The sequence below is a fragment of the Paramisgurnus dabryanus genome, chromosome 1 (assembly GCF_030506205.2).
Source record: "Paramisgurnus dabryanus chromosome 1, PD_genome_1.1, whole genome shotgun sequence".
In the NCBI taxonomy this organism is placed as follows: domain Eukaryota; kingdom Metazoa; phylum Chordata; class Actinopteri; order Cypriniformes; family Cobitidae; genus Paramisgurnus; species Paramisgurnus dabryanus.
Genome location: NC_133337.1, coordinates 58,756,290 through 58,778,916, shown reverse-complemented (window position 1 = coordinate 58,778,916; position 22,627 = coordinate 58,756,290). Strand labels below are relative to the sequence as shown.

The window sequence follows — 22,627 nt, the reverse complement described above, 5'->3', positions numbered from 1 at the left end:
CCTCTTACAGAAAGATCTGACGCAGTGCCTGACTGCTGGCAATAGAACCTCTTTAAAACTACTCCTGGCAGCGGTGGGATTCGAACCCACGCCCCCGAAGAGACTGAACGTAACAGCGCGTCAATTTTACGGGGACCGCATGCGCTGTGATTGGTCTGCTAGAAAACAAAAGATGGACAAAGTTGAAGAGAGACATTTACCTCGAGCTGCAACAAAAGTGGCTGTCCGTTTACCTCTAGCACTGCTGATGCTTCTCTGGGCAAACGTACACAGCAAGCTGCTTCCTCTCCGGCTTTTGCCTTAATACCGTGTACACACCAGCAATACTCCTGTGGACATTAGCGTTCTGCACGTGTAAAGGCACGTCGGCGGGATCAACGGTGCTGGAGTATAAAATAAAGCTCACGACGTAGGTCCTGTGCAGAACTATTGTTCGGCCTTTAGGTCCTGCTGTGTTGAGTAGCACTAACACTAAAGAGCGTTTTCCATGCCTTAGAATTAATGCAAGACAGCTGGTGTTACAGCCTGCTTAAAGCCACATCTGGCAGCGGTGGGATTCGAACCCACGCCCCCGAAGGGACTGGAGCCTTAATCCAGCGCCTTGGACCGCTCGGCCACGCTACCTGCTGGAAACCCTTTTTGCCCGCTTCTGTTGCAGGTGACCCCCCGTGGACAGCCTCAATCTCTTTCTGGGGACCTCACTCGCAAAGCAACACCTGCGAAACCATGGCCGTTTCTCAATGGGAAGGCTGCATCATGCATCAAGCCTGGTTCATTCAAGTTAACCGAGCCTTACACTCGCTAGTCACAAGCGTATTACAAAATGATTACAATCGACTAAGAATAATAGTCAACTTTATTATTGTAAGTTTTCTGTAAACAGACAGTCTTTATGACGTATGCAGCCTACAAGATAGACGCCGGTGGCAGCAGACTTCCGATTGAGAAACGCTCAACGTGATGCTTCCAAAGCACATAGATGGCCTAACTGACATCAGAGCCTATTTAAAACCACTGCTGGCAGCGGTGGGATTCGAACCCACGCCCCCGGAGAGACTGGAGCCTAAATCCAGCGCCTTGGACCGCTCGGCCAAGCTACCTCTTGGAGGACACCTCTTGGAGGACACCTCTTGGAGGACACCTCTTGGAGGACACCTCTTGGAGGACACCTCTTGGAGGACACCTCTTGGAGGACACCTCTTGGAGGACACCTCTTGGAGGACACCTCTTGGAGGACACCTCTTGGAGGACACCTCTTGGAGGACACCTCTTGGAGGACACCTCTTGGAGGAGACCTCTCTGCTGGGATTCCCAAAGCTCTTCAGCAAGCGCTTCTGCCCAACTAAAATGCTTGAGTGCAGAAGCCAGTTGAGTCTCCCAAACCTCTTACAGAAAGATCTGACGCAGTGCCTGACTGCTGGCAATAGAACCTCTTTAAAACTACTCCTGGCAGCGGTGGGATTCGAACCCACGCCCCCGAAGAGACTGAACGTAACAGCGCGTCAATTTTACGGGGACCGCATGCGCTGTGATTGGTCTGCTAGAAAACAAAAGATGGACAAAGTTGAAGAGTGACTTTTACCTCGAGCTGCAACAAAAGTGGCTGTCCGTTTACCTCTATCACTGCTGATGCTTCTCTGGGCAAACGTACACAGCAAGCTGCTTCCTCTCCGGCTTTTGCCTTAATACTGTGTACACACCAGCAATACTCCTGTGGACATTAGCGTTCTGCACGTGTAAAGGCACGTCGGCGGGATCAACGGTGCTGGAGTATAAAATAAAGCTCACGACGTAGGTCCTGTGCAGAACTATTGTTCGGCCTTTAGGTCCTGCTGTGTTGAGTAGCACTAACACTAAAGAGCGTTTTCCATGCCTTAGAATTAATGCAAGACAGCTGGTGTTACAGCCTGCTTAAAGCCACATCTGGCAGCGGTGGGATTCGAACCCACGCCCCCGAAGGGACTGGAGCCTTAATCCAGCGCCTTGGACCGCTCGGCCACGCTACCTGCTGGAAACCCTTTTTGCCCGCTTCTGTTGCAGGTGACCCCCCGTGGACAGCCTCAATCTCTTTCTGGTGACCTCACTCGCAAAGCAACACCTGCTCAAAGAAACCATGGCCGTTTCTCAATGGGAAGGCTGCATCATGCATCAAGCCTGGTTCATTCAAGTTAACCGAGCCTTACACTCGCTAGTCACAAGCGTATTACAAAATGATTACAATCGACTAAGAATAATAGTCAACTTTATTATTGTAAGTTTTCTGTAAACAGACAGTCTTTATGACGTATGCAGCCTACAAGATAGACGCCGGTGGCAGCAGACTTCCGATTGAGAAACGCTCAACGTGATGCTTCCAAAGCACATAGATGGCCTAGCTGACATCAAAGCCTATTTAAAACTACTGCTGGCAGCAGTGAGATTCGAACCCACGCCCCCGGAGAGACTGGAGCCTAAATCCAGCGCCTTGGACCGCTCGGCCAAGCTACCTCTTGGAGGAGACCTCTTGGAGGAGACCTCTTGGAGGAGACCTCTTGGAGGAGACCTCTTGGAGGAGACCTCTTGGAGGAGACCTCTTGGAGGAGACCTCTTGGAGGAGACCTCTTGGAGGAGACCTCTTGGAGGAGACCTCTCTGCTGGGATTCCCAAAGCTCGTCAGCAAGCTCTTCTGCCCAACTAAAATGCTTGAGTGCAGAAGCCAGTTGAGTCTCCCAAACCTCTTACAGAAAGATCTGACGCAGTGCCTGACTGCTGGCAATAGAACCTCTTTAAAACTACTCCTGGCAGCGGTGGGATTCGAACCCACGCCCCCGAAGAGACTGAACGTAACAGCGCGTCAATTTTACGGGGACCGCATGCGCTGTGATTGGTCTGCTAGAAAACAAAAGATGGACAAAGTTGAAGAGAGACATTTACCTCGAGCTGCAACAAAAGTGGCTGTCCGTTTACCTCTATCACTGCTGATGCTTCTCTGGGCAAACGTACACAGCAAGCTGCTTCCTCTCCGGCTTTTGCCTTAATACTGTGTACACACCAGCAATACTCCTGTGGACATTAGCGTTCTGCACGTGTAAAGGCACGTCGGCGGGATCAACGGTGCTGGAGTATAAAATAAAGCTCACGACGTAGGTCCTGTGCAGAACTATTGTTCGGCCTTTAGGTCCTGCTGTGTTGAGTAGCACTAACACTAAAGAGCGTTTTCCATGCCTTAGAATTAATGCAAGACAGCTGGTGTTACAGCCTGCTTAAAGCCACATCTGGCAGCGGTGGGATTCGAACCCACGCCCCCGAAGGGACTGGAGCCTTAATCCAGCGCCTTGGACCGCTCGGCCACGCTACCTGCTGGAAACCCTTTTTGCCCGCTTCTGTTGCAGGTGACCCCCCGTGGACAGCCTCAATCTCTTTCTGGTGACCTCACTCGCAAAGCAACACCTGCGAAACCATGGCCGTTTCTCAATGGGAAGGCTGCATCATGCATCAAGCCTGGTTCATTCAAGTTAACCGAGCCTTACACTCGCTAGTCACAAGCGTATTACAAAATGATTACAATCGACTAAGAATAATAGTCAACTTTATTATTGTAAGTTTTCTGTAAACAGACAGTCTTTATGACGTATGCAGCCTACAAGAAAGACGCCGGTGGCAGCAGACTTCCGATTGAGAAACGCTCAACGTGATGCTTCCAAAGCACATAGATGGCCTAGCTGACATCAAAGCCTATTTAAAACCACTGCTGGCAGCGGTGGGATTCGAACCCACGCCCCCGGAGAGACTGGAGCCTAAATCCAGCGCCTTGGACCGCTCGGCCACGCTACCTCTGGGAGGAGACCTCTTGGAGGAGACCTCTCTGCTGGGATTCCCAAAGCTCGTCAGCAAGCGCTTCTGCCCAACTAAAATGCTTGAGTGCAGAAGCCAGTTGAGTCTCCCAAACCTCTTACAGAAAGATCTGACGCAGTGCCTGACTGCTGGCAATAGAACCTATTTAAAACCACTGCTGGCAGCAGTGGGATTCGAACCCACGCCCCCGGAGAGACTGGAGCCTAAATCCAGCACCTTGGACCGCTCGGCCACGCTACCTCTTGGAGGAGACCTCTTCGAGGAGACCTCTCTGCTGGGATTCCCAAAGCTCGTCAGCAAGCGCTTCTGCCCAACTAAAATGCTTGAGTGCAGAAGCCAGTTGAGTCTCCCAAACCTCTTACAGAAAGATCTGACGCAGTGCCTGACTGCTGGCAATAGAACCTCTTTAAAACTACTCCTGGCAGCGGTGGGATTCGAACCCACGCCCCCGAAGAGACTGAACGTAACAGCGCGTCAATTTTACGGGGACCGCATGCGCTGTGATTGGTCTGCTAGAAAACAAAAGATGGACAAAGTTGAAGAGAGACATTTACCTCGAGCTGCAACAAAAGTGGCTGTCCGTTTACCTCTATCACTGCTGATGCTTCTCTGGGCAAACGTACACAGCAAGCTGCTTCCTCTCCGGCTTTTGCCTTAATACCGTGTACACACCAGCAATACTCCTGTGGACATTAGCGTTCTGCACGTGTAAAGGCACGTCGGCGGGATCAACGGTGCTGGAGTATAAAGTAAAGCTCACGACGTAGGTCCTGTGCAGAACTATTGTTCGGCCTTTAGGTCCTGCTGTGTTGAGTAGCACTAACACTAAAGAGCGTTTTCCATGCCTTAGAATTAATGCAAGACAGCTGGTGTTACAGCCTGCTTAAAGCCGCATCTGGCAGCGGTGGGATTCGAATCCACGCCCCCGAAGGGACTGGAGGTTTAATCCAGCGCCTTGGACCGCTCGGCCACGCTACCTGCTGGAAACCCTTTTTGCCCGCTTCTGTTGCAGGTGACCCCCCGTGGACAGCCTCAATCTCTTTCTGGGGACCTCACTCGCAAAGCAACACCTGCGAAACCATGGCCGTTTCTCAATGGGAAGGCTGCATCATGCATCAAGCCTGGTTCATTCAAGTTAACCGAGCCTTACACTCGCTAGTCACAAGCGTATTACAAAATGATTACAATCGACTAAGAATAATAGTCAACTTTATTGTTGTTAGTTTTCTGTAAATAGACAGTCTTTATGACGTATGCAGCCTACAAGATAGACGCCGGTGGCAGCAGACTTCCGATTGAGAAACGCTCAACGTGATGCTTCCAAAGCACATAGATGGCCTAGCTGACATCAAAGCCTATTTAAAACCACTGCTGGCAGCGGTGGGATTCGAACCCACGCCCCCGGAGAGACTGGAGCCTAAATCCAGCGCCTTGGACCGCTCGGCCAAGCTACCTCTTGGAGGAGACCTCTTGGAGGAGACCTCTTGGAGGAGACCTCTTGGAGGAGACCTCTTGGAGGAGACCTCTTGGAGGAGACCTCTTGGAGGAGACCTCTTGGAGGAGACCTCTCTGCTAGGATTCCCAAAGCTCGTCAGCAAGCGCTTCTGCCCAACTAAAATGCTTGAGTGCAGAAGCCAGTTGAGTCTCCCAAACCTTTTACAGAAATATCTGATGCAGTGCCTGAGTGCTGGCAATAGAACCTCTTTAAAACTACTCCTGGCAGCGGTGGGATTCGAACCCACGCCCCCGAAGAGACTGAACGTAACAGCGCGTCAATTTTACGGGGACCGCATGCGCTGTGATTGGTCTGCTAGAAAACAAAAGATGGACAAAGTTGAAGAGAGACATTTACCTCGAGCTGCAACAAAAGTGGCTGTCCGTTTACCTCTATCACTGCTGATGCTTCTCTGGGCAAACGTACACAGTAAGCTGCTTCCTCTCCGGCTTTTGCCTTAATACTGTGTACACACCAGCAATACTCCTGTGGACATTAGCGTTCTGCACGTGTAAAGGCACGTCGGCGGGATCAACGGTGCTGGAGTATAAAATAAAGCTCACGACGTAGGTCCTGTGCAGAACTATTGTTCGGCCTTTAGGTCCTGCTGTGTTGAGTAGCACTAACACTAAAGAGCGTTTTCCATGCCTTAGAATTAATGCAAGACAGCTGGTGTTACAGCCTGCTTAAAGCCACATCTGGCAGCGGTGGGATTCGAACCCACGCCCCCGAAGGGACTGGAGCCTTAATCCAGCGCCTTGGACCGCTCGGCCACGCTACCTGCTGGAAACCCTTTTTGCCCGCTTCTGTTGCAGGTGACCCCCCGTGGACAGCCTCAATCTCTTTCTGGTGACCTCACTCGCAAAGCAACACCTGCGAAACCATGGCCGTTTCTCAATGGGAAGGCTGCATCATGCATAAAGCCTGGTTCATTCAAGTTAACCGAGCCTTACACTCGCTAGTCACAAGCGTATTACAAAATGATTACAATCGACTAAGAATAATAGTCAACTTTATTATTGTAAGTTTTCTGTAAACAGACAGTCTTTATGACGTATGCAGCCTACAAGATAGACGCCGGTGGCAGCAGACTTCCGATTGAGAAACGCTCAACGTGATGCTTCCAAAGCACATGGATGGCCTAGCTGACATCAAAGCATATTTAAAACCACTGCTGGCAGCGGTGGGATTCGAACGCACGCCCCCGGAGAGACTGGAGTCTAAATCCAGCGCCTTGAACCGCTCGGCCACGCTACCTCTTGGAGGAGACCTCTTCGAGGAGACCTCTCTGCTGGGATTCCCAAAGCTCGTCAGCAAGCGCTTCTGCCCAACTAAAATGCTTGAGTGCAGAAGCCAGTTGAGTCTCCCAAACCTCTTACAGAAAGATCTGACGCAGTGCCTGACTGCTGGCAATAGAACCTCTTTAAAACTACTCCTGGCAGCGGTGGGATTCGAACCCACGCCCCCGAAGAGACTGAACGTAACAGCGCGTCAATTTTACGGGGACCGCATGCGCTGTGATTGGTCTGCTAGAAAACAAAAGATGGACAAAGTTGAAGAGAGACATTTACCTCGAGCTGCAACAAAAGTGGCTGTCCGTTTACCTCTAGCACTGCTGATGCTTCTCTGGGCAAACGTACACAGCAAGCTGCTTCCTCTCCGGCTTTTGCCTTAATACCGTGTACACACCAGCAATACTCCTGTGGACATTAGCGTTCTGCACGTGTAAAGGCACGTCGGCGGGATCAACGGTGCTGGAGTATAAAATAAAGCTCACGACGTAGGTCCTGTGCAGAACTATTGTTCGGCCTTTAGGTCCTGCTGTGTTGAGTAGCACTAACACTAAAGAGCGTTTTCCATGCCTTAGAATTAATGCAAGACAGCTGGTGTTACAGCCTGCTTAAAGCCACATCTGGCAGCGGTGGGATTCGAACCCACGCCCCCGAAGGGACTGGAGCCTTAATCCAGCGCCTTGGACCGCTCGGCCACGCTACCTGCTGGAAACCCTTTTTGCCCGCTTCTGTTGCAGGTGACCCCCCGTGGACAGCCGCAATCTCTTTCTGGGGACCTCACTCGCAAAGCAACACCTGCGAAACCATGGCCGTTTCTCAATGGGAAGGCTGCATCATGCATCAAGCCTGGTACATTCAAGTTAACCGAGCCTTACACTCGCTAGTCACAAGCGTATTACAAAATGATTACAATCGACTAAGAATAATAGTCAACTTTATTATTGTAAGTTTTCTGTAAACAGACAGTCTTTATGACGTATGCAGCCTACAAGATAGACGCCGGTGGCAGCAGACTTCCGATTGAGAAACGCTCAACGTGATGCTTCCAAAGCACATAGATGGCCTAGCTGACATCAAAGCCTATTTAAAACCACTGCTGGCAGCGGTGGGATTCGAACCCACGCCCCCGGAGAGACTGGAGCCTAAATCCAGCGCCTTGGACCGCTCGGCCACCCTACCTCTTGGGGGAGACCTCTTCGAGGAGACCTCTCTGCTGGGATTCCCAAAGCTCGTCAGCAAGCGCTTCTGCCCAACTAAAATGCTTGAGTGCAGAAGCCAGTTGAGTCTCCCAAACCTCTTACAGAAAGATCTGACGCAGTGCCTGACTGCTGGCAATAGAACCTCTTTAAAACTACTCCTGGCAGCGGTGGGATTCGAACCCACGCCCCTGTAGAGACTGAACGTAACAGCGCGTCAATTTTACGGGGACCGCATGCGCTGTGATCGGTCTGCTAGAAAACAAAAGATGGACAAAGTTGAAGAGAGACATTTACCTCGAGCTGCAACAAAAGTGGCTGTCCGTTTACCTCTATCACTGCTGATGCTTCTCTGGGCAAACGTACACAGCAAGCTGCTTCCTCTCCGGCTTTTGCCTTAATACCGTGTACACACCAGCAATACTCCTGTGGACATTAGCGTTCTGCACGTGTAAAGGCACGTCGGCGGGATCAACGGTGCTGGAGTATAAAATAAAGCTCACGACGTAGGTCCTGTGCAGAACTATTGTTCGGCCTTTAGGTCCTGCTGTGTTGAGTAGCACTAACACTAAAGAGCGTTTTCCATGCCTTAGAATTAATGCAAGACAGCTGGTGTTACAGCCTGCTTAAAGCCACATCTGGCAGCGGTGGGATTCGAACCCACGCCCCCGAAGGGACTGGAGCCTTAATCTAGCGCCTTGGACCGCTCGGCCACGCTACCTGCTGGAAACCCTTTTTGCCCGCTTCTGTTGCAGGTGACCCCCCGTGGACAGCCTCAATCTCTTTCTGGGGACCTCACTCACAAAGCAACACCTGCGAAACCATGGCCGTTTCTCAATGGGAAGGCTGCATCATGCATCAAGCCTGGTTCATTCAAGTTAACCGAGCCTTACACTCGCTAGTCACAAGCGTATTACAAAATGATTACAATCGACTAAGAATAATAGTCAACTTTATTGTTGTTAGTTTTCTGTAAATAGACAGTCTTTATGACGTATGCAGCCTACAAGATAGACGCCGGTGGCAGCAGACTTCCGATTGAGAAACGCTCAACGTGATGCTTCCAAAGCACATAGATGGCCTAGCTGACATCAAAGCCTATTTAAAACCACTGCTGGCAGCGGTGGGATTCGAACCCACGCCCCCGGAGAGACTGGAGCCTAAATCCAGCGCCTTGGACCGCTCGGCCACGCTACCTCTTGGAGGAGACCTCTTCGAGGAGACCTCTCTGCTGGGATTCCCAAAGCTCGTCAGCAAGCGCTTCTGCCCAACTAAAATGCTTGAGTGCACAAGCCAGTTGAGTCTCCCAAACCTCTTACAGAAAGATCTGACGCAGTGCCTGACTGCTGGCAATAGAACCTCTTTAAAACTACTCCTGGCAGCGGTGGGATTCGAACCCACGCCCCCGAAGAGACTGAACGTAACAGCGCGTCAATTTTACGGGGACCGCATGCGCTGTGATTGGTCTGCTAGAAAACAAAAGATGGACAAAGTTGAAGAGAGACATTTACCTCGAGCTGCAACAAAAGTGGGTGTCCGTTTACCTCTATCACTGCTGATGCTTCTCTGGGCAAACGTACACAGCAAGCTGCTTCCTCTCCGGCTTTTGCCTTAATACTGTGTACACACCAGCAATACTCCTGTGGACATTAGCGTTCTGCACGTGTAAAGGCACGTCGGCGGGATCAACGGTGCTGGAGTATAAAATAAAGCTCACGACGTAGGTCCTGTGCAGAACTATTGTTCGGCCTTTAGGTCCTGCTGTGTTGAGTAGCACTAACACTAAAGAGCGTTTTCCATGCCTTAGAATTAATGCAAGACAGCTGGTGTTACAGCCTGCTTAAAGCCACATCTGGCAGTGGTGGGATTCGAACCCACGCCCCCCGAAGGGACTGGAGCCTTAATCCAGCGCCTTGGACCGCTCGGCCACGCTACCTGCTGGAAACCCTTTTTGCCCGCTTCTGTTGCAGGTGACCCCCCGTGGACAGCCTCAATCTCTTTCTGGTGACCTCACTCGCAAAGCAACACCTGCGAAACCATGGCCGTTTCTCAATGGGAAGGCTGCATCATGCATCAAGCCTGGTTCATTCAAGTTAACCGAGCCTTACACTCGCTAGTCACAAGCGTATTACAAAATGATTACAATCGACTAAGAATAATAGTCAACTTTATTATTGTAAGTTTTCTGTAAACAGACAGTCTTTATGACGTATGCAGCCTACAAGATAGACGCCGGTGGCAACAGACTTCCGATTGAGAAACGCTCAACGTGATGCTTCCAAAGCACATAGATGGCCTAGCTGACATCAAAGCCTATTTAAAACCACTGCTGGCAGGGTGGGATTCGAACCCAAGCCCCCGGAGAGACTGGAGCCTAAATCCAGCCCCTTGGACCGCTCGGCCCCGCTACCTCTTGGAGGAGACCTCTTCGAGGAGACCTCTCTGCTGGGATTCCCAAAGCTCGTCAGCAAGCGCTTCTGCCCAACTAAAATGCTTGAGTGCAGAAGCCAGTTGAGTCTCCCAAACCTCTTACAGAAAGATCTGACGCAGTGCCTGACTGCTGGCAATAGAACCTCTTTAAAACTACTCCTGGCAGCGGTGGGATTCGAACCCACGCCCCCGAAGAGACTGAACGTAACAGCGCGTCAATTTTACGGGGACCGCATGCGCTGTGATTGGTCTGCTAGAAAACAAAAGATGGACAAAGTTGAAGAGAGACATTTACCTCGAGCTGCAACAAAAGTGGCTGTCCGTTTACCTCTATCACTGCTGATGCTTCTCTGGGCAAACGTACACAGCAAGCTGCTTCCTCTCCGGCTTTTGCCTTAATACTGTGTACACACCAGCAATACTCCTGTGGACATTAGCGTTCTGCACGTGTAAAGGCACGTCGGCAGGATCAACGGTGCTGGAGTATAAAATAAAGCTCACGACGTAGGTCCTGTGCAGAACTATTGTTCGGCCTTTAGGTCCTGCTGTGTTGAGTAGCACTAACACTAAAGAGCGTTTTCCATGCCTTAGAATTAATGCAAGACAGCTGGTGTTACAGCCTGCTTAAAGCCACATCTGGCAGCGGTGGGATTCGAACCCACGCCCCCGGAGAGACTGGAGCCTAAATCCAGCGCCTTGGACCGCTCGGCCACGCTACCTGCTGGAAACCCTTTTTGCCCGCTTCTGTTGCAGGTGACCCCCCGTGGACAGCCTCAATCTCTTTCTGGGGACCTCACTCGCAAAGCAACACCTGCGAAACCATGGCCGTTTCTCAATGGGAAGGCTGCATCATGCATCAAGCCTGGTTCATTCAAGTTAACCGAGCCTTACACTCGCTAGTCACAAGCGTATTACAAAATGATTACAATCGACTAAGAATAATAGTCAACTTTATTGTTGTTAGTTTTCTGTAAACAGACAGTCTTTATGACGTGTGCAGCCTACAAGATAGACGCCGGTGGCAGCAGACTTCCGATTGAGAAACGCTCAACGTGATGCTTCCAAAGCACATAGATGGCCTAGCTGACATCAAAGCCTATTTAAAACCACTGCTGGCAGCGGTGGGATTCGAACCCACGCCCCCGGAGAGACTGGAGCCTAAATCCAGCGCCTTGGACCGCTCGGCCACGCTACCTCTTGGAGGAAACCTCTTGGAGGAGACCTCTCTGCTGGGATTCCCAAAGCTCGTCAGCAAGCGCTTCTGCCCAACTAAAATGCTTGAGTGCAGAAGCCAGTTGAGTCTCCCAAACCTCTTACAGAAACATCTGACGCAGTGCCTGACTGCTGGCAATAGAACCTCTTTAAAACTACTCCTGGCAGCGGTGGGATTCGAACCCACGCCCCCGAAGAGACTGAACGTAACAGCGCGTCAATTTTACGGGGACCGCATGCGCTGTGATTGGTCTGCTAGAAAACAAAAGATGGACAAAGTTGAAGAGAGACATTTACCTCGAGCTGCAACAAAAGTGGCTGTCCGTTTACCTCTATCACTGCTGATGCTTCTCTGGGCAAACGTACACAGCAAGCTGCTCCCTCTCCGGCTTTTGCCTTAATACTGTGTACACACCAGCAATACTCCTGTGGACATTAGCGTTCTGCACGTGTAAAGGCACGTCAGCGGGATCAACGGTGCTGGAGTATAAAATAAAGCTCACGACGTAGGTCCTGTGCAGAACTATTGTTCGGCCTTTAGGTCCTGCTGTGTTGAGTAGCACTAACACTAAAGAGCGTTTTCCATGCCTTAGAATTAATGCAAGACAGCTGGTGTTACAACCTGCTTAAAGCCACATCTGGCAGCAGTGGGATTCGAACCCACGCCCCCGGAGAGACTGGAGCCTAAATCCAGCGCCTTGGACCGCTCGGCCACGCTACCTGCTGGAAACCCTTTTTGCCCGCTTCTGTTGCAGGTGACCCCCCGTGGACAGCCTCAATCTCTTTCTGGGGACCTCACTCGCAAAGCAACACCTGCGAAACCATGGCCATTTCTCAATGGGAAGGCTGCATCATGCATCAAGCCTGGTTCATTCAAGTTAACCGAGCCTTACACTCGCTAGTCACAAGCGTATTACAAAATGATTACAATCGAATAAGAATAATAGTCAACTTTATTGTTGTTAGTTTTCTGTAAATAGACAGTCTTTATGACGTATGCAGCCTACAAGATAGACGCCGGTGGCAGCAGACTTCCGATTGAGAAACGCTCAACGTGATGCTTCCAAAGCACATAGATGGCCTAGCTGACATCAAAGCCTATTTAAAACCACTGCTGGCAGCGGTGGGATTCGAACCCACGCCCCCGGAGAGACTGGAGCCTAAATCCAGCACCTTGGACCGCTCGGCCACGCTACCTCTTAGAGGAGACCTCTCTGCTGGGATTCCCAAAGCTCGTCAGCAAGCGCTTCTGCCCAACTAAAATGCTTGAGTGCAGAAGCCAGTTGAGTCTCCCAAACCTCTTACAGAAAGATCTGACGCAGTGCCTGACTGCTGGCAATAGAACCTATTTAAAACCACTGCTGGCAGCGGTGGGATTCGAACCCACGCCCCCGAAGAGACTGAACGTAACAGCGCGTCAATTTTACGGGGACCGCATGCGCTGTGATTGGTCTGCTAGAAAACAAAAGATGGACAAAGTTGAAGAGAGACATTTACCTCGAGCTGCAACAAAAGTGGCTGTCCGTTTACCTCTATCACTGCTGATGCTTCTCTGGGCAAACGTACACAGCAAGCTGCTTCCTCTCCGGCTTTTGCCTTAATACCGTGTACACACCAGCAATACTCCTGTGGACATTAGCGTTCTGCACGTGTAAAGGCACGTCGGCGGGATCAACGGTGCTGGAGTATAAAATAAAGCTCACGACGTAGGTCCTGTGCAGAACTATTGTTCGGCCTTTAGGTCCTGCTGTGTTGAGTAGCACTAACACTAAAGAGCGTTTTCCATGCCTTAGAATTAATGCAAGACAGCTGGTGTTACAGCCTGCTTAAAGCCACATCTGGCAGCGGTGGGATTCGAACCCACGCCCCCGGAGAGACTGGAGCCTTAATCCAGCGCCTTGGACCGCTCGGCCACGCTACCTGCTGGAAACCCTTTTTGCCCGCTTCTGTTGCAGGTGACCCCCCGTGGACAGCCTCAATCTCTTTCTGGGGACCTCACTCGCAAAGCAACACCTGCGAAACCATGGCCGTTTCTCAATGGGAAGGCTGCATCATGCATCAAGCCTGGTTCATTCAAGTTAACCGAACCTTACACTCGCTAGTCACAAGCGTATTACAAAATGATTACAATCGACTAAGAATAATAGTCAACTTTATTATTGTAAGTTTTCTGTAAACAGACAGTCTTTATGACGTATGCAGCCTACAAGATAGATGCCGGTGGCAGCAGACTTCCGATTGAGAAACGCTCAACGTGATGCTTCCAAAGCACATAGATGGCCTAGCTGACATCAAAGCCTATTTAAAACCACTGCTGGCAGCGGTGGGATTCGAACCCACGCCCCCGGAGAGACTGGAGCCTAAATCCAGCGCCTTGGACCGCTCGGCCACGCTACCTCTTGGAGGAGACCTCTTGGAGGAGACCTCTTGGAGGAGACCTATCTGCTGGGATTCCCAAAGCTCGTCAGCAAGCGCTTCTGCCCAACTAAAATGATTGAGTGCAGAAGCCAGTTGAGTCTCCCAAACCTCTTACAGAAAGATCTGACGCAGTGCCTGACTGCTGGCAATAGAACCTCTTTAAAACTACTCCTGGCAGCGGTGGGATTCGAACCCACGCCCCCGAAGAGACTGAACGTAACAGCGCGTCAATTTTACGGGGACCGCATGCGCTGTGATTGGTCTGCTAGAAAACAAAAGATGGACAAAGTTGAAGAGAGACATTTACCTCGAGCTGCAACAAAAGTGGCTGTCCGTTTACCTCTATCACTGCTGATGCTTCTCTGGGCAAACGTACACAGCAAGCTGCTTCCTCTCCGGCTTTTGCCTTAATACCGTGTACACACCAGCAATACTCCTGTGGACATTAGCGTTCTGCACGTGTAAAGGCACGTCGGCGGGATCAACGGTGCTGGAGTATAAAATAAAGCTCACGACGTAGGTCCTGTGCAGAACTATTGTTCGGCCTTTAGGTCCTGCTGTGTTGAGTAGCACTAACACTAAAGAGCGTTTTCCATGCCTTAGAATTAATGCAAGACAGCTGGTGTTACAGCCTGCTTAAAGCCACATCTGGCAGCGGTGGGATTCGAACCCACGCCCCCGGAGAGACTGGAGCCTTAATCCAGCGCCTTGGACCGCTCGGCCACGCTACCTGCTGGAAACCCTTTTTGCCCGCTTCTGTTGCAGGTGACCCCCCGTGGACAGCCTCAATCTCTTTCTGGGGACCTCACTCGCAAAGCAACACCTGCGAAACCATGGCCGTTTCTCAATGGGAAGGCTGCATCATGCATCAAGCCTGGTTCATTCAAGTTAACCGAACCTTACACTCGCTAGTCACAAGCGTATTACAAAATGATTACAATCGACTAAGAATAATAGTCAACTTTATTATTGTAAGTTTTCTGTAAACAGACAGTCTTTATGACGTATGCAGCCTACAAGATAGATGCCGGTGGCAGCAGACTTCCGATTGAGAAACGCTCAACGTGATGCTTCCAAAGCACATAGATGGCCTAGCTGACATCAAAGCCTATTTAAAACCACTGCTGGCAGCGGTGGGATTCGAACCCACGCCCCCGGAGAGACTGGAGCCTAAATCCAGCGCCTTGGACCGCTCGGCCACGCTACCTCTTGGAGGAGACCTCTTGGAGGAGACCTCTTGGAGGAGACCTCTTGGAGGAGACCTATCTGCTGGGATTCCCAAAGCTCGTCAGCAAGCGCTTCTGCCCAACTAAAATGATTGAGTGCAGAAGCCAGTTGAGTCTCCCAAACCTCTTACAGAAAGATCTGACGCAGTGCCTGACTGCTGGCAATAGAACCTCTTTAAAACTACTCCTGGCAGCGGTGGGATTCGAACCCACGCCCCCGAAGAGACTGAACGTAACAGCGCGTCAATTTTACGGGGACCGCATGCGCTGTGATTGGTCTGCTAGAAAACAAAAGATGGACAAAGTTGAAGAGAGACATTTACCTCGAGCTGCAACAAAAGTGGCTGTCCGTTTACCTCTATCACTGCTGATGCTTCTCTGGGCAAACGTACACAGCAAGCTGCTTCCTCTCCGGCTTTTGCCTTAATACCGTGTACACACCAGCAATACTCCTGTGGACATTAGCGTTCTGCACGTGTAAAGGCACGTCGGCGGGATCAACGGTGCTGGAGTATAAAATAAAGCTCACGACGTAGGTCCTGTGCAGAACTATTGTTCGGCCTTTAGGTCCTGCTGTGTTGAGTAGCACTAACACTAAAGAGCGTTTTCCATGCCTTAGATTTAATGCAAGACAGCTGGGGTTACAACCTGCTTAAAGCCACATCTGGCAGCGGTGGGATTCGAACCCACGCCCCCGAAGGGACTGGAGCCTTAATCCAGCGCCTTGGACCGCTCGGCCACGCTACCTGCTGGAAACCCTTTTTGCCCGCTTCTGTTGCAGGTGACCCCCCGTGGACAGCCTCAATCTCTTTCTGGGGACCTCACTCGCAAAGCAACACCTGCGAAACCATGGCCGTTTCTCAATGGGAAGGCTGCATCATGCATCAAGCCTGGTTCATTCAAGTTAACCGAGCCTTACACTCGCTAGTCACAAGCGTATTACAAAATGATTACAATCAACTAAGAATAATAGTCAACTTTTTATTGTTAGTTTTCTGTAAACAGACAGTCTTTATGATGTATGCAGCCTACAAGATAGACGCCGAAGGCAGCAGACTTCCGATTGAGAAACGCTCAACGTGATGCTTCCAAAGCACATAGATGGCCTAGCTGACATCAAAGCCTATTTAAAACCACTGCTGGCAGCGGTGGATTCGAACCCATGCCCCCGGAGAGACTGGAGCCTAAATCCAGCGCCTTGGACCGCTCGGCCACGCTACCTCTTGGAGGAGACCTCTTGGAGGAGACCTCTTGGAGGAGACCTCTTGGAGGAGACCTCTTGGAGGAGACCTCTTGGAGGAGACCTCTTGGAGGAGACCTATCTGCTGGGATTCCCAAAGCTCGTCAGCAAGCGCTTCTGCCCAACTAAAATGATTGAGTGCAGAAGCCAGTTGAGTCTCCCAAACCTCTTACAGAAAGATCTGACGCAGTGCCTGACTGCTGGCAATAGAACCTCTTTAAAACTACTCCTGGCAGCGGTGGGATTCGAACCCACGCCCCCGAGGAGACTGAACGTAACAGCGCGTCAATTTTACGGGGACCGCATGCGCTGTGATTGGTCTGCTAGAAAACAAAAGATGAACAAAGTTGAAGAGAGACATTTACCTCGAGCTGCAACAAAAGTGGCTGTCCGTTTACCTCTATCACTGCTGATGCTTCTCTGGGCAAACGTACACAGCAAGCTGCTTCCTCTCCGGCTTTTGCCTTAATACCGTGTACACACCAGCAATACTCCTGTGGACATTAGCGTTCTGCACGTGTAAAGGCACGTCGGCGGGATCAACGGTGCTGGAGTATAAAATAAAGCTCACGACGTAGGTCCTGTGCAGAACTATTGTTCGGCCTTTAGGTCCTGCTGTGTTGAGTAGCACTAACACTAAAGAGCGTTTTCCATGCCTTAGATTTAATGCAAGACAGCTGGTGTTACAACCTGCTTAAAGCCACATCTGGCAGCGGTGGGATTCGAACCCACGCCCCCGAAGGGACTGGAGCCTTAATCCAGCGCCTTGGACCGCTTGGCCACGCTACCTGCTGGAAACCCTTTTTGCCCGCTTCTGTTGCAGGTGACCCCCCGTGGACAGCCTCAATCTCTTTCTGGGGACCTCACTCGCAAAGCAACACCTGCGAAACCATGGCCGTTTCTCAATGGGAAGGCTGCATCATGCATCAAGCCTGGTTCATTCAAGTTAACCGAGCCTTACACTCGCTAGTCACAAGCGTATTACAAAATGATTACAATCGACTAAGAATAATAGTCAACTTTATTATTGTTAGTTTTCTGTAAACAGACAGTCTTTATGACATATGCAGCCTACAAGATAGACGCCGAAGGCAGCAGACTTCCGATTGAGAAACGCTCAACGTGATGCTTCCAAAGCACATAGATGGCCTAGCTGACATCAAAGCCTATTTAAAACCACTGCTGGCAGCGGTGGATTCGAACCCACGCCCCCGGAGAGACTGGAGCCTAAATCCAGCGCCTTGGACCGCTCGGCCACGCTACCTCTTGGAGGAGACCTCTTGGAGGAGACCTCTTGGAGGAGACCTCTTGGAGGAGACCTCTTGGAGGAGACCTCTTGGAGGAGACCTATCTGCTGGGATTCCCAAAGCTCGTCAGCAAGCGCTTCTGCCCAACTAAAATGATTGAGTGCAGAAGCCAGTTGAGTCTCCCAAACCTCTTACAGAAAGATCTGACGCAGTGCCTGACTGCTGGCAATAGAACCTCTTTAAAACTACTCCTGGCAGCGGTGGGATTCGAACCCACGCCCCCGAAGAGACTAAACGTAACAGCGCGTCAATTTTATGGGGACCGCATGCGCTGTGATTGGTCTGCTAGAAAACAAAGGATGGACAAAGTTGAAGAGAGACATTTACCTCGAGCTGCAACAAAAGTGGCTGTCCGTTTACCTCTATCACTGCTGATGCTTCTCTGGGCAAACGTACACAGCAAGCTGCTTCCTCTCCGGCTTTTGCCTTAATACCGTGTACACACCAGCAATACTCCTGTGGACATTAGCGTTCTGCACGTGTAAAGGCACGTCGGCGGGATCAACGGTGCTGGAGTATAAAATAAAGCTCACGACGTAGGTCCTGTGCAGAACTATTGTTCGGCCTTTAGGTCCAGCTGTGTTGAGTAGCACTAACACTAAAGAGCGTTTTCCATGCCTTAGATTTAATGCAAGACAGCTGGTGTTACAGCCTGCTTAAAGCCACATCTGGCAGCGGTGGGATTCAAACCCACACCCCCGAAGGGGCTGGAGCCTAAATCCAGCGCCTTGGACCGCTCGGCCACGCTACCTCTTGGAGGAGACCGCTCTGCTGGGATTCCCAAAGCTCGACAGCAAGCGCTTCTGCCCAACTAAAATGCTTGAGTGCAGAGTTGAGTCTCCCAAACCTCTTACAGAAAGATCTGACGCAGTGCCTGACTGCTGGCAATAGAACCTCTTTAAAATTACTCCTGACAGCGGTGGGATTCGAACTAGGGATCGACCGATATGGATTTTTTTGTGCCGATGCCGATACCGATTTTTTTCCATCAGCCTTAGCCGATGACCGATACAGGCTGCCGATTTTCTTTAGCCGATATTTGGAGCCGATACTGCTTTTTCTCATTCAGTTTATATCATAAAAATGACACAATGATAAAACCAAATGTTACAACTCTTAATTTAAAAAAGGATCATTTACTGAACTATATTTAACAAATAGTAAGAAAATGTGAGGTAGAACAAGTAAGAAAATTCAGTGCTGCTTAAAATACATAAACCATGTGATCCAAGATGGCGGCTCCCTGTGACATGCAGTTTGTAGCATGCAGTTACTTAAGAGAGTTATTGTTTTGAGACAATGATAAAATAATACTAAAGTGATATTGTTATTGAAATAAAAAGTCAAACAAAATGGCACCAAAGAAAATCAGCAATGCAGTTGAGGAAGAGTTGGAGGAGATTCGAAAATCCTTAAACTTCATGTCAGATGAGTTGAGCAAAGTTGCTAAACAACAAGTTATGCTACTTGACCTGATGGAAGAAGTTAAACAACTGAAGAATCTTGTAAAAGAGAAGGATAAGAAAATTGAAGGATTGGAGAGAAGGATTGATGATCTGGAACAATACACAAGAATGGAGGATTTAATTATAAATGGATTGGAAACAACACACCGAACGTATGCCAGTACTGTGGCCAAAGATAAAGTCGGCGAAGACGCCCTACCAGAGGAACTTCAAACACTGGAAATGCAAGTAATAAAGTTCTTTGAAAGTAAGAATATGAACATTCAGAGTGATAATGTTGTGGCCTGTCATACCCTTCCCCGAAGGAACAGCGGAGCAAAGCCTGTCATAGTTGTTCGGTTTGTGAATCGGAAACACAAAACTGAGTTACTTAGGCAAGCTAAAAAGTTGAAGGGTACAGGGGTGTATCTGAATGAACACCTTACAAAGAAGAACGCCGAAATTGCTAGATGCGCACGCATACTGAGGAAACAGAACAAGATACAGGCTACATGGACAAGGAATTGTAAAGTGATGATACGGTTAAATGGAACACCAGAAGAAGCCAAAGTGCTCACAATAAGAGAACTTAAAGAATTGGACCAGTACGCATGATGAAGTCTACTGTATGTGGAGAAATATTCGTGATAAATGACAATTCTGTGTTACAAGTGAAGACGGTGGAGTATCAAATGAACTGACTTACTACAAATGATGGACATTGAAAAGGATTTTTTGTTCCCATACACAGATATTGATGATGGGGAGTTTGTTACTATTCACAAGGACTGTGTGTCAGACTACTCACAAAATCAATACTGTAAGTACGAAAATTTGAATTTAAAGACTTTCAATCATACAGACTATAAAATGTATGATATTGAAAATGATATTGACCCGGAAAATCATTTTTACAATACAGTAAATATTAATTGCTGTGAGTATTATACAGAAGAACAATTTAATAAAAATGTGGATATGGAAGGGGCATTATCAATACTACATTTCAATAGTAGAAGTCTTTATAGAAACTTTGTTCAAATTAAGGATTACGTGTGTCAGTTTAACAAATTCAATGTGATAGCTGTGTCAGAGACTTGGCTTGATAATGAGAAAGTAGATGATGTAGAATTGGAAGGATACAAATTGTTTACAATTAACAGAGTGAATAAAAAAGGAGGCGGTGTTGCTTTGTATGTTGACACAGCGTTAAGATGCAAATTGATTAAAAGTATGCCATTGACTATAGAAAATATCCTGGAATGCTTAACCATAGAAATTGAAATTGAAAGATCTAAAAACATAATTATTAGTTGTGTGTATAGAACACCAGGAACATGTATAGATACATTTATAAATAAAATAGTTGACATTCTTGAGAAAAAGAATGAGAACAAGACACAAATTATATGTGGAGACTTTAACATTGATTTGTTGAATCCAAAAGGACACAAGAGGACAACAGATTTTATTAATACAATGTATAGTACAGGTCTTTTTCCTGTGATTACAAAACCAAGTAGAATAACAACAGATACTGCTACATTGATAGATAATATATATACAAATGAAATTGAAGCGAAAATAGTAGGTGGATTATTTATAAATGATATGACAGATCATCTTCCAGTCTTTGCGATCTTTCAAAAATTATTTACAAAAATAAATGAAAATGGGACTAATAACTATATGATGATCAGACATAGAACGCCAGAATCCATTGCTGCCCTTGGGGAAGACTTACAGAAACAAAACTGGAGTGAGGTTTATGAGAATAAAGATCCTAATAGAGCCTATAATGCTTTTGTGAACATACTAACTGGGCAATATAAAAAACATTGTTTGTCTAAGAGAATTGTAAAGAAGCGCAAAAATGATGATAAACCTTGGATTACTAAGGGAATAGAGAAGGCATGTAAAAAGAAAAATGCTTTATATAGGAAATTTATAATAACTAGAACCAAACAAGCTGAAGATAAATATAAGACATATAAAAATAAATTAATAAGCATTATAAGATTTAGTAAAAAAGATTATTATCAACAAATATTGGAAAGGTATAAGAGTAATACTCAAGCAACATGGAAAGTACTCAACAGTATAATTAAAAAGAAAACGGTAAAGGTGGATTACCCAAATTATTTTGTAAATGATGAGTCAATAATTATAAATGAAGTGAAGGATATTGTCAATCAATTTAATGAGTATTATGTAAATATTGGATATAAATTAGCAAAAGAGATTGTGGAACAGCAAACTGGAGACAGGGTAGATGAAGTAAATATTTCTAGTAATAAATGTTCAATATTTCTTAGGGGAACTGATGAAATGGAAATAATAGACATTGTCAATAACTATAAAAACAAAACATCTACTGATTGTAATGATATTGACATGTCATTATTAAAAAATATTATATTATACATAGTAAAACCATTTACATATATTTGCAATCAGTCATTTTTAACAGGCATATTTCCAAGTAACATGAAAATAGCCAAGGTAATCCCTATTTTTAAAAATGGTGATAGACATCTTTTTTCCAATTATAGACCCATTTCTCTGCTCTCCCAATTTTCAAAAATCTTAGAGAAATTATTTGTGTGCAGGCTTGATAATTTTATAGACAAACATAAAATATTGAGTGAACATCAGTATGGCTTTAGAGCAAATAGGTCGACCACAATGGCAGTGATGGAACTGGTAGAGGAGATTTCCACTTCTATGGATAACAATGAATATACTGTAGGGGTGTTCTTAGATTTAAAAAAAGCTTTCGACACTATTGATCACAGTTTATTAATGAGGAAATTGGAGAGATATGGTATAAGAGGAAAAGCCTTTTCTTGGTTAAGCAGTTACCTTGAGGATAGATATCAGTTTGTACAAATAAAGAATATTAAATCGGATCTAATGAAAGTTACATGTGGTGTTCCACAAGGTTCGGTGTTAGGTCCCAAATTGTTTGTATTGTATATTGATGATATTTGTAAAGTGTCTAAAAAATTAAAAATGGTATTGTTTGCTGATGACACAAATTTATACTGTTCGGGGAAAAATTTGGAGCATCTCCTGAAAACAGTTAAAATTGAATTGATGGCTTTAAAAAGTTGGTTTGATGATAATCGACTTTCATTGAATTTGATTAAAACAAAGTTCATAATATTCAGCAATCGACAAAGTAATATCAAAGCTAAAATTATGATTTGTAAGACGGAAATAGAAAGAGTATATGAATATAAATTTTTGGGTGTTACAATAGACCATAAATTAAGCTGGAAATCACATATAAACCATGTAAAAACAAAAATGTCTAAATCCATTGCGATATTAAATAGAATAAAACATATTTTAAATGAAAAAACATTATATACATTGTATTGTTCTCTCATAGTTCCATACATTACTTATTGTGTGGTGGTGTGGGGACATGCATATAAAACTAATACAAAACCAATATATATGTTACAAAAGAAAGCAATAAGGATTGTAAAACGGGCTGACTATTATGAACCAACAAATAAATTATTTA

At 47.4% G+C, this 22,627-nt stretch overlaps 28 non-coding genes across 28 annotated transcripts; all 28 read right to left on the bottom strand.

Annotated features, from left to right (window-relative positions):
* Window positions 1-542: 542 nt before the first annotated feature.
* On the bottom strand, window positions 543-624 carry trnal-aag (transfer RNA leucine (anticodon AAG)). Its single transcript has one exon. It is a non-coding gene; the product is annotated as a tRNA-Leu (tRNA).
* A 394-nt stretch (window positions 625-1,018) lies between these two features.
* Window positions 1,019-1,100, bottom strand: trnal-uag (transfer RNA leucine (anticodon UAG)). Its single transcript has one exon. It is a non-coding gene; the product is annotated as a tRNA-Leu (tRNA).
* An 824-nt stretch (window positions 1,101-1,924) lies between these two features.
* Window positions 1,925-2,006, bottom strand: trnal-aag (transfer RNA leucine (anticodon AAG)). Its single transcript has one exon. It is a non-coding gene; the product is annotated as a tRNA-Leu (tRNA).
* A 399-nt stretch (window positions 2,007-2,405) lies between these two features.
* On the bottom strand, window positions 2,406-2,487 carry trnal-uag (transfer RNA leucine (anticodon UAG)). Its single transcript has one exon. It is a non-coding gene; the product is annotated as a tRNA-Leu (tRNA).
* Window positions 2,488-3,255: 768 nt separating this feature from the next.
* Window positions 3,256-3,337, bottom strand: trnal-aag (transfer RNA leucine (anticodon AAG)). Its single transcript has one exon. It is a non-coding gene; the product is annotated as a tRNA-Leu (tRNA).
* A 394-nt stretch (window positions 3,338-3,731) lies between these two features.
* Window positions 3,732-3,813, bottom strand: trnal-uag (transfer RNA leucine (anticodon UAG)). Its single transcript has one exon. It is a non-coding gene; the product is annotated as a tRNA-Leu (tRNA).
* A 179-nt stretch (window positions 3,814-3,992) lies between these two features.
* Window positions 3,993-4,074, bottom strand: trnal-uag (transfer RNA leucine (anticodon UAG)). The gene has a single exon. It is a non-coding gene; the product is annotated as a tRNA-Leu (tRNA).
* Window positions 4,075-4,730: 656 nt separating this feature from the next.
* trnaf-aaa (transfer RNA phenylalanine (anticodon AAA)) lies at window positions 4,731-4,812 on the bottom strand. The gene has a single exon. It is a non-coding gene; the product is annotated as a tRNA-Phe (tRNA).
* Window positions 4,813-5,206: 394 nt separating this feature from the next.
* On the bottom strand, window positions 5,207-5,288 carry trnal-uag (transfer RNA leucine (anticodon UAG)). Its single transcript has one exon. It is a non-coding gene; the product is annotated as a tRNA-Leu (tRNA).
* A 740-nt stretch (window positions 5,289-6,028) lies between these two features.
* trnal-aag (transfer RNA leucine (anticodon AAG)) lies at window positions 6,029-6,110 on the bottom strand. Its single transcript has one exon. It is a non-coding gene; the product is annotated as a tRNA-Leu (tRNA).
* Window positions 6,111-6,504: 394 nt separating this feature from the next.
* On the bottom strand, window positions 6,505-6,586 carry trnal-uag (transfer RNA leucine (anticodon UAG)). Its single transcript has one exon. It is a non-coding gene; the product is annotated as a tRNA-Leu (tRNA).
* Window positions 6,587-7,242: 656 nt separating this feature from the next.
* Window positions 7,243-7,324, bottom strand: trnal-aag (transfer RNA leucine (anticodon AAG)). The gene has a single exon. It is a non-coding gene; the product is annotated as a tRNA-Leu (tRNA).
* A 394-nt stretch (window positions 7,325-7,718) lies between these two features.
* On the bottom strand, window positions 7,719-7,800 carry trnal-uag (transfer RNA leucine (anticodon UAG)). Its single transcript has one exon. It is a non-coding gene; the product is annotated as a tRNA-Leu (tRNA).
* A 656-nt stretch (window positions 7,801-8,456) lies between these two features.
* trnal-aag (transfer RNA leucine (anticodon AAG)) lies at window positions 8,457-8,538 on the bottom strand. The gene has a single exon. It is a non-coding gene; the product is annotated as a tRNA-Leu (tRNA).
* Window positions 8,539-8,932: 394 nt separating this feature from the next.
* Window positions 8,933-9,014, bottom strand: trnal-uag (transfer RNA leucine (anticodon UAG)). Its single transcript has one exon. It is a non-coding gene; the product is annotated as a tRNA-Leu (tRNA).
* A 656-nt stretch (window positions 9,015-9,670) lies between these two features.
* Window positions 9,671-9,753, bottom strand: trnal-aag (transfer RNA leucine (anticodon AAG)). Its single transcript has one exon. It is a non-coding gene; the product is annotated as a tRNA-Leu (tRNA).
* A 1,131-nt stretch (window positions 9,754-10,884) lies between these two features.
* Window positions 10,885-10,966, bottom strand: trnal-uag (transfer RNA leucine (anticodon UAG)). The gene has a single exon. It is a non-coding gene; the product is annotated as a tRNA-Leu (tRNA).
* A 394-nt stretch (window positions 10,967-11,360) lies between these two features.
* On the bottom strand, window positions 11,361-11,442 carry trnal-uag (transfer RNA leucine (anticodon UAG)). The gene has a single exon. It is a non-coding gene; the product is annotated as a tRNA-Leu (tRNA).
* Window positions 11,443-12,098: 656 nt separating this feature from the next.
* On the bottom strand, window positions 12,099-12,180 carry trnal-uag (transfer RNA leucine (anticodon UAG)). The gene has a single exon. It is a non-coding gene; the product is annotated as a tRNA-Leu (tRNA).
* Window positions 12,181-12,574: 394 nt separating this feature from the next.
* trnal-uag (transfer RNA leucine (anticodon UAG)) lies at window positions 12,575-12,656 on the bottom strand. Its single transcript has one exon. It is a non-coding gene; the product is annotated as a tRNA-Leu (tRNA).
* A 642-nt stretch (window positions 12,657-13,298) lies between these two features.
* Window positions 13,299-13,380, bottom strand: trnal-aag (transfer RNA leucine (anticodon AAG)). The gene has a single exon. It is a non-coding gene; the product is annotated as a tRNA-Leu (tRNA).
* A 394-nt stretch (window positions 13,381-13,774) lies between these two features.
* Window positions 13,775-13,856, bottom strand: trnal-uag (transfer RNA leucine (anticodon UAG)). Its single transcript has one exon. It is a non-coding gene; the product is annotated as a tRNA-Leu (tRNA).
* Window positions 13,857-14,526: 670 nt separating this feature from the next.
* On the bottom strand, window positions 14,527-14,608 carry trnal-aag (transfer RNA leucine (anticodon AAG)). Its single transcript has one exon. It is a non-coding gene; the product is annotated as a tRNA-Leu (tRNA).
* Window positions 14,609-15,002: 394 nt separating this feature from the next.
* On the bottom strand, window positions 15,003-15,084 carry trnal-uag (transfer RNA leucine (anticodon UAG)). Its single transcript has one exon. It is a non-coding gene; the product is annotated as a tRNA-Leu (tRNA).
* Window positions 15,085-15,768: 684 nt separating this feature from the next.
* trnal-aag (transfer RNA leucine (anticodon AAG)) lies at window positions 15,769-15,850 on the bottom strand. Its single transcript has one exon. It is a non-coding gene; the product is annotated as a tRNA-Leu (tRNA).
* Window positions 15,851-17,050: 1,200 nt separating this feature from the next.
* trnal-aag (transfer RNA leucine (anticodon AAG)) lies at window positions 17,051-17,132 on the bottom strand. Its single transcript has one exon. It is a non-coding gene; the product is annotated as a tRNA-Leu (tRNA).
* Window positions 17,133-17,526: 394 nt separating this feature from the next.
* trnal-uag (transfer RNA leucine (anticodon UAG)) lies at window positions 17,527-17,607 on the bottom strand. The gene has a single exon. It is a non-coding gene; the product is annotated as a tRNA-Leu (tRNA).
* Window positions 17,608-18,319: 712 nt separating this feature from the next.
* trnal-uag (transfer RNA leucine (anticodon UAG)) lies at window positions 18,320-18,401 on the bottom strand. Its single transcript has one exon. It is a non-coding gene; the product is annotated as a tRNA-Leu (tRNA).
* Window positions 18,402-22,627: the final 4,226 nt, after the last annotated feature.